This window comes from Rhincodon typus, chromosome 20, assembly GCF_021869965.1.
Source record: "Rhincodon typus isolate 14 chromosome 20, sRhiTyp1.1, whole genome shotgun sequence".
Lineage (NCBI taxonomy): Eukaryota > Metazoa > Chordata > Chondrichthyes > Orectolobiformes > Rhincodontidae > Rhincodon > Rhincodon typus.
This window is the reverse complement of record NC_063351.1, coordinates 14,747,775-14,755,904: the sequence shown is the minus strand read 5'-3', so window position 1 is coordinate 14,755,904 and position 8,130 is coordinate 14,747,775. Positions and strand designations below refer to the sequence as shown.

Genomic DNA, 8,130 nt, shown 5'->3' with positions numbered 1-8,130 from the left:
TATAGACAAGGTGGATAGCAAGAAGCTTTTTCCCAGAGTTGGGAACTCAATTACTAGGGGTCACAATTTCAAGGTGAGAGGGGAAAAGTTTAAGGGAGATATGCGTGGTAAGTTCTTTACGCAGAGGGTGGTGGGTGCCTGGAACGCATTGCCAGCGGAGGTGGTAGAGGCGGGCACGATAACGTCATTTAAGATGTGTCGAGACAGACACATGAATGGGTAGGGAGCAGAGGGATACAGATCCTTGAAAAATAGGCCACAGATTTAGATAGAGGGTCTGGATCAGCGCCGGCTTGAAGGGCCGAAGGGCCTGTTCCTGTGCTGTAATTTTCTTTGTTCTTTGTTCTTTGACGCCAGTAAGACTAAATGAAACATGGATAAATTGCTCATGCCATAGTATTTAGTGAAGTCATACAGATACTACCTTTGAATAATTTTTTTGCTTACCTCGACCAGAGTAATTGACCATTTCATCATTTCTCTTTGTTCCCATTCGTTATTTGACCTAAATCTAAAAATTAATGTTGATATTATCAGTAGATTATTGGTTAATACATTCATGTGGCATTCTGTTGTTTACTATTTTAAAAGGGACTATTTTAAAGTAAACTTAAAATATCAAGTTAATTCTGAATTGAAAAAAAGATTAGAACAGTGCTGAGGGGAAGGGGGTTCTGAAATAAATAGGGAGAGAGTGGGAGGCGGATAGAAGATGGATAGAGGAGAGGATAGGTGGAGAGGAAACAAACAGGTCGGAGAGGCGGGAATGAGGCCAGTAAAGGTGAATGTAGGTGGGGAGTTAGGGAGGGGATAGGTCAGTCTACCTAGAATACTCCTCCTCCCACCCACCTTCCTGCAAAAATGCTATCCCCTATTCCCAATTCCTTCGCCTCCGCCGCATCTGCTCCCAGGATGAGGCATTCCACTCCCGTACATCTCAGTTGTCCTCGTTTTTCAAGGACCGTAACTTCCCCCCCTCAGTGGTCGAGAACGCCCTCAACCGTGTCTCCCACATCTCCCGCAACTCATCCCTCACACCCCGTCCACGCAATAAGAACCAAAAAAGAATCCCCCTCGTCCTCACGTACCACCCCACCAACCTCCGGATCCAACGCATCATCCTCCGACACTTCCACCATCTGCAATCCGACCCCACCACCAAAGACATCTTTCCCTCCCCATCCGTATCTGCTTTCCGGAGGGACCACTCTCTCCGTGACTCCCTTGTCCGCTCCACACTCCCCCTCCAGCTCCACCACACCCGGCACTTTTCCCTGCAACCGCAGGAAGTGCTACACCTGCTCCCATACCTCCTCCCTCACCCCCATCCCAGGCCCCAAGAAGACTTTCCACATCAAGCAGATGTTCACCTGCACATCTGCCAATGTGGTATACTGCATCCGCTGTACCCGGTGTGGCTTCCTCTACATCGGGGAAACCAAGCGGAGGCTCGGGGACCGCTTTGCAGAACACCTACGCTCGGTTCGCAATAAACAACTGCACCTCCCAGTCGCGAACCATTTCAACTCCCCCTCCCATTCCTCAGACGACATGTCCATCCTGGGCCTCCTGCAGTGCCACAACGATGCCACCCGAAGGTTGCAGGAACAGCAACTCATATTCCACTTGGGAACCCTGCAGCCCAATGGTATCAATGTGGATTTCACAAGCTTCAAAATCTCCCCTCCCCCTACCGCATCCCAAAACCAGTCCAGCTCGTCCCCGCCTCCCTAACCTGTTCTTCCTCCCACCTATCCCCTCCTCCCACCTCAAGCCGCACCCCCATCTCCTACCGACTAACCTCATCCCGCCCCCTTGACCTGTCCGTCCTCCCTGGACTGACCTGTCCCCTCCCTAACTCCCCACCTACACTCACCTTTACTGGCCCGCCTCTCCGACCTGTTTGTTTCCTCTCCACCTATCCTCTCCTCTATCCATCTTCTATCCGCCTCCCACTCTCTACCTATTTATTTCAGAACCCCCTTCCCCTCCCCCTTTTCTGATGAAGGGTCTAGGCCCGAAACGTCAGCCTTTCTGCTCCTATGATGCTGCTCGGCCTGCTGTGTTCATCCAGCCCTGCACCTTGTTGTCTCGGATTCTCCAGCATCTGCAGTTCCTACTATCTCTGATTCAACTAGAACAGTGCTGTTTGATAGCAGTAAGTATTCATTTAAAGTTGTTCTAGAAGCCTGGCTAATTTCTACTGTTTTTCCAGAATTTCAGTGTTTCTGCTTAAGTTATGTTGGACAAATGGGAAAAACTCAGTGGAAATGCACAAGATGAGACTTTAATTTATTTTAAGCTTGTTGGATATTTTCTAACAAAAATCTCAGCATTATTACAATCCATTGCCTTTTCTCCTTTGAAATTTGAAGCAGATCTCCAGCTTCTATTGGCATATATGCCTTCCTTGAAGAGATCAGAGAATCATGCAATCCCCACAGTGTGGAAGCAGGCCTGTTGGGTCCACACCCATCCTCACATTCCATCCAGACCCAACCCCCTAACTTATCCCCATAACCCCACATTTACCATAGCTAATCCACCTAGCCTGCACATCCCTGGCAATTTAGCAAGGCCAATTCACCTTTGGACTGTGGGCAAAAACTGAAGCACCTGGAGGAAACCCACGCAGACATGGAAAAACTCCACACAGACAGTCACCTGAGACTGGAATCAAACCCAGGTCTCCGGTGCTGTGAGGCAGCAGTGTGAACCACTGAGCCACTTTGCCACCCTCCAGAGCCAATTCCTTAGCTATCTGTACTGAGATAGTATTCCCAGCATCTGCTGTATTTATAGCGCTACAGAAATAGCTTGAATTACAAATAAGATTTGATTTGATTTGATTTATTGTCACATGTACCTGAGTACAGTGAAAAGCTTTATTTTCGAGCAGTACAGGCAGATCATAGTAAGCAAGGACATGCAGATCATAAGGTGAAAAAAGACTAGACAGAGGCATACAAATTACATCACACAAGGCGTGTGCTAGCTAAGATCAACATTTAGCAATATCAGCATTATTTGAAATTAGAGTCTCCATTCATCAATCTAATAACGGCAGGGAAGAATCTGTCATTGAACCTACTGGTGTGTAAGTTCAAGCTTCTCTATCCTCTGCCTGATGAAAGGTTATAGGAGAGTATTGCCAGGGTGCGATGGGTTGTTGATGTTGGCAGCCTTTCTGTGGCAACGAGCCATGTAAATGGAGTCCATGGATGGGCGGTTGGCTTCCATGATGTTCTGGACTATGTACACAACCTTCTGTAGTTTCTTAGGGTCCTGGGCAGAACAGTTGCCATACCAGGCCGTTATGCACCTGGACAATATGCTTTCAATGGTGCACCTGTAGAAGTTGGTGATGGACTTTGTGGACATGTGAAATTTCCTGAGCTGGCTGAGGAAAAAGACACATTGTTATGCCTTCTTGACTGTTGCTTCTACATGGGAAGTCACTGCTAGGAACTTGATGCTCTCAACCTCTGCACTGTTGATGTAGATGGGGATATGTTCTCTCATCTTTCTGAAGTCAATGATCAATTCTTTTGTTTTGCCGTCATTGAGAGAGAGATTGTTATTATTGCACCATGACACCAAGCCCTCTATCTCCTTTCTGTATTCTGACTCATTGTTGTTTGATATCTGTCCTACCACGGTGGTGTTGTCAGCAAACTTGTAGATGGCATTCGTTTGGAATTTGGCATTACAGTCGTGGGTCTACAGGATGTACAGTAGGGAGCTGAGAACGCATCCTTGGGGGGCTCCAGTGTGGAGTGTTATCTTGGAGGAGGAGCAGTTGTCTATCTTCACTATCAAGATGCCGGAATAAGCATTTCGTAAACTTTCAGGGTATGTTTATAACTTGGCTTTGATGTCTTTACAAACTGTTTGCCATTTCTCAGTAGCACTGAGATATCAGTGAAATGTATGACATAAGCCTGACCGGATTGATTAGAGAAATAATATGAGACTACTAACTGTCCTCATTAGAGGAAGCTCAAAGAATTGAAAACACAATGTACAATGTATCTGCGAAGGAACCTGTGGCAATATGAAGAAAATAATTTTCATGTAGCAAGTGGTCAAGATCTGGAATTCATCACCTGATAGTCTGGTGAAGGCAGATTAAATCGTGACTTCCCAGAGGGAATTGGATAAATACCTGAAGAGACAAAAATTTCAGGGCTACAGGGACACAACCAAGGAGTGGACTAGCTGAATTGCTTTTGCAGAGTTAAAATGGAAATTATTATATTTTTAGTTATCTATCTTCTAAATGTTGCTTAAATACATATAAATCCAAACAGACCAAACCAGCAACAGCAAACAGCAAGATGTCGAATTGGAGATTGATTTTGAATTTATTTGAATGTTAAATTAATAAATTAACTAATTACTAGTAATTATCAATAATGTAGTGAATAGTTAATAATCATACAAAATAGAATTAATTCCCCCCCATATCACTGCTCACCGCAGCTCGGATCAAGTTCCACCTGGAGTCAAAAGGGTTGTTGGAAGCTTATTTCAGACTGGCATGACAGCCATGTGATGATGGTGTCCCAAGTTTTATATATTATTGCATATAAAGGATATATAAAAAAGTTTCAAAGTAAATAAATCTGGCTTCCATTTGTATTGCAACCATTCTATGAATCTTGTCAGAAGCAGTCTTGTACTTTAGAGACTGAGTAGATTGAGATTATATTCATTGGAATTTAAAAGAATGAGGGGGGATCTTAAAGAAACATATAAAATTATGAAGGGAATAGATAAGATAGAAGCAGGGAGGATGTTTCCACTGGTGGGTGAAACTAGAACAAGAGGGCACAGCCTCAAAATTAGGAGGAGCAGATTTCAGACTGAATTGAGGAATTTGTTCAACTAAAGGGTTGTGAATCTGTGGAATTCCCTGCCCAGTGAAGTAATTCAGGCTTTCTCATTGAATGTTTTTAAAGCTAAGACAGATAACTTTTTGAGCAGTAAAGTATTAAGGATTATGGTGAGAGGGTGGATAAGTGGAACTGAGGCCACGAAAAGATCAGCCATGATCTTATTGAATGACGGAGCAGGCTCGAAGGGCCAGATGGCCTGCTGCTGCTCCTGGTTCTTATGTTCTTATGCTTCAACCCTATATTCTTCATTCATTTATTCTTCATCTACTTGCTGTGGCTCGTTTCGTAATGTGTTCGCCCCTGAACAATAGCTCCTATGTTCAAGTCCCAGGGCTTGAGCACAAAGTCAGGACTCGTATTCCAGTACTGAGGGAGTACTACAATGGAGGATGTACTGTTCTTTGGATGAAACATTAAACCAAGATGCCATCAGCTTGCTCAGGTGGATGTGCAAGGTACCTTGGCATTATTTTGAACGAAAGAAGAGGATTTATCAGGATGGTATACTTCCAAATTACTGTCAAGCCAGAATTAAAATGTGTTCATGGCAGACATTATTTTGCAGCCCATGGGCAATTTTTATCTTTACTCAAAGTTGGTTTAACTGTTTGAGCACTTTGACATTCTGGATATTAAATGGGAGTGTGCGTTAATTCCTGATTGGAGCACAGGCCTCTCTAGGTTGTTTCTGAAAATCAGGCTGTGCTTAAATTACAATTCTTTATGAATGACGGCAGGATGAAAGAAGTAGTATTGGTGGCATGCTTTAGCACATTGTCCTCCCACTTGTTGAAACTAGATTTGTATTTAGGCAGGGTAAAAACCTTTTCCATGCTACAGGGTGCCATTGACTGCACCACTGCAGCTGGTGTGCGACCACATACAGTACATGGGTCAACTCATGCTGTACAGGCAGCAATCATTATGTCTTTATTTGGAACCAGCCTGCAGTACCAATGACAATTGAATAACAAGGAAGATCCTGGCTAGCTACTGAGCAAAAAGGGCTATTTACTGACATCCATCGTGCAGCACATGTGTAAATGCTATGCTGCCAAGTGGAATGTCATTGAGCAGAACATCTCAACAATTAACCTATGATTCTGTTGTCTGCAGCATTTTGCAAGAATCCTGTTGTGCTCTCCAGAGAATGTGCCACGATTCATTGTGATCTGCTGCATTGTGCACAATCTCTGCTCTTGTTCTGCTCTTGTCACCAAATATACAATACGCAACTGAGGAGAGGAAGAGGAAAAAAAGGGGGCAACCAACACTGTGTGCAACCTTACAAGGTTGGCAAGCTGGCGCCTCCACTGTACCTCTCCCCTTGCACTGGCTATTGCCCACTCACCAGTTTCAGATCCCAGTTACCCTCTAAAGTAGACACTGTGTGAATATCAGACCTGCTGGATATGAACATGAGATCAAGTGAAGGTGGTACACCATCATGAATGTCTTCTTGCATTCCCATTCCAGCATCACTGTCTAGCCAGTTGGTAGTTCATGTGTATCTGAAAGGAGAAAGGTACAAGGAAGGTAAAAAGAATCCAAACTAACAATGTGTAGAGCTCTTTCACAAAGACAGGAAGCTAATGAATCTAGAGACAGAAGACAGTTCAAATAAGCAAAACTATTGGGCCGTATAAAGAGAGATGTGGCATTGGCAGGAAGATGTGTGGATGCTAGTCTCAACTGAATAATGTGACTCTTATAGGCTAGCACAAAGATAAAGGAAATTATGGGCCAGTCAGGACTTGAAGTTAAATGTGCTGCTGTTAAATGTACAACAGCCTCAAAGTTAGATATAGGGTCGAGATGTAGAACTTCAAGAAAGATTGTTAATATTATAAGCATGAGTGGGGTAGTGGTGAGGAGAGGGAAGGAAAACAAGTGGTGTGTGCCACTTGTGTTTCAGAAGAGATGAGGAAGATTAGGTAGGAGTACATCATCATCTTCATTGTATCCAGCCCCAGTGCTTGCTACTGCCTACATTTGTGAGTCACCTTGTGCTGCTCGATAGAGAGTATGATACAATATGTTTGGGTGATGTGAGGGTCACACTTGACTAGCTTGCAATGTGTCCTGGTTGTGAGGCCTAGGTTTAAGGTGTGTAACAGCATAGAGTGCATAAAAGTGGGGTGAAGCTAATAATGAAGTATGTATCCTAATGGAACGAAATTGATTGATCAGTGATTTTTGTCAGGAAGTATACTGAGTAGTGTGGGAAGTTGATGGTAAAGTGCAGCTGATGGGATTAGAACATGCATTTAGTGGCTGTAATCATTCATGTTAGATCATTGAACAACTTCTGATACTATATCCTGGTCCAACGGACTACAATGCAGGCATTGACTTGGACAGCAATCTACTGTCACTGCCTTTTCTGAGCTTGCTGGGGGCTGCTACCCAGTTCCTGTGGATAGGGAACATCTCTCCCTTCTTTACTTCCTACACCAAAATCACCATTATTGTGTGAGACAATTTTGGAGCCTGCTGTCTGTCAAAATGTGTCATATCTAAATCAAAAATGACTTCTAGAATGACTTACAGCAACTAGTGCTGCCAGAATGCATTCTCTCTTTTAAAGGGCTAGATTGAACATGTGCTACTTCTCCTGTTTTTATACATCCTGCTCTCGGTGTGCTTAGCACTAGCAGCACACTACAAATATTTACAATGAGCAGACAGCACAAAGCTTGTGTGCTGTCTTCATTGGAATGAATGTGTTTAGGTTAACCATGCAACATGGTTCCAAGATATGTTGATGGCTGCAATCAAATTTTGAAATTCACGTTTATAATATTAACAATCTTAATTGAACTTCTATATTTCTGATTTTGAGACACTTGACCTCAAGTCCTGACTGCCCCATAATTTCTTTTAGCTCAGTGCTGGATAATTTTAGTCACATTATTCAGTTTATACCAGTATCCACACCTCTTTCCTGCCAATGTCACATGTTTCCTTTATAGGCCCCACTAGTTTATCTGTTAGATCTGTTTCCTGTTTCCAGATTCATTATTGTCCTGTTCTTGTGAAACAACTGTAGTTAGTTTGGTTTCTTTGGATAGAACTTAATGTCCTCTCCTGCGCTGGGCCTAGTGGTGGGACCGTTTAATCAGGCGTAAGTAAGGGTGGAATGTGAGGATCTCACTGCCTTCCTGCTTCTGCCTCAATGGAGTCAGTGGTGGAAAGGCTTACATTCCATCTCATCCTCATGCATGATCTCTCC

General features: G+C 43.7%; 1 long non-coding RNA gene across 1 annotated transcript in view; it reads left to right on the top strand.

Annotated features, from left to right (window-relative positions):
* Window positions 1-3,706: 3,706 nt before the first annotated feature.
* Window positions 3,707-8,130, top strand: part of LOC125485541 — a 28,753-nt gene continuing 24,329 nt past the window's right edge. The window contains exon 1 of the long non-coding RNA XR_007264249.1: window positions 3,707-3,852. This is a non-coding gene — a long non-coding RNA (uncharacterized LOC125485541). The remainder of the gene's footprint in view (window positions 3,853-8,130) is intronic.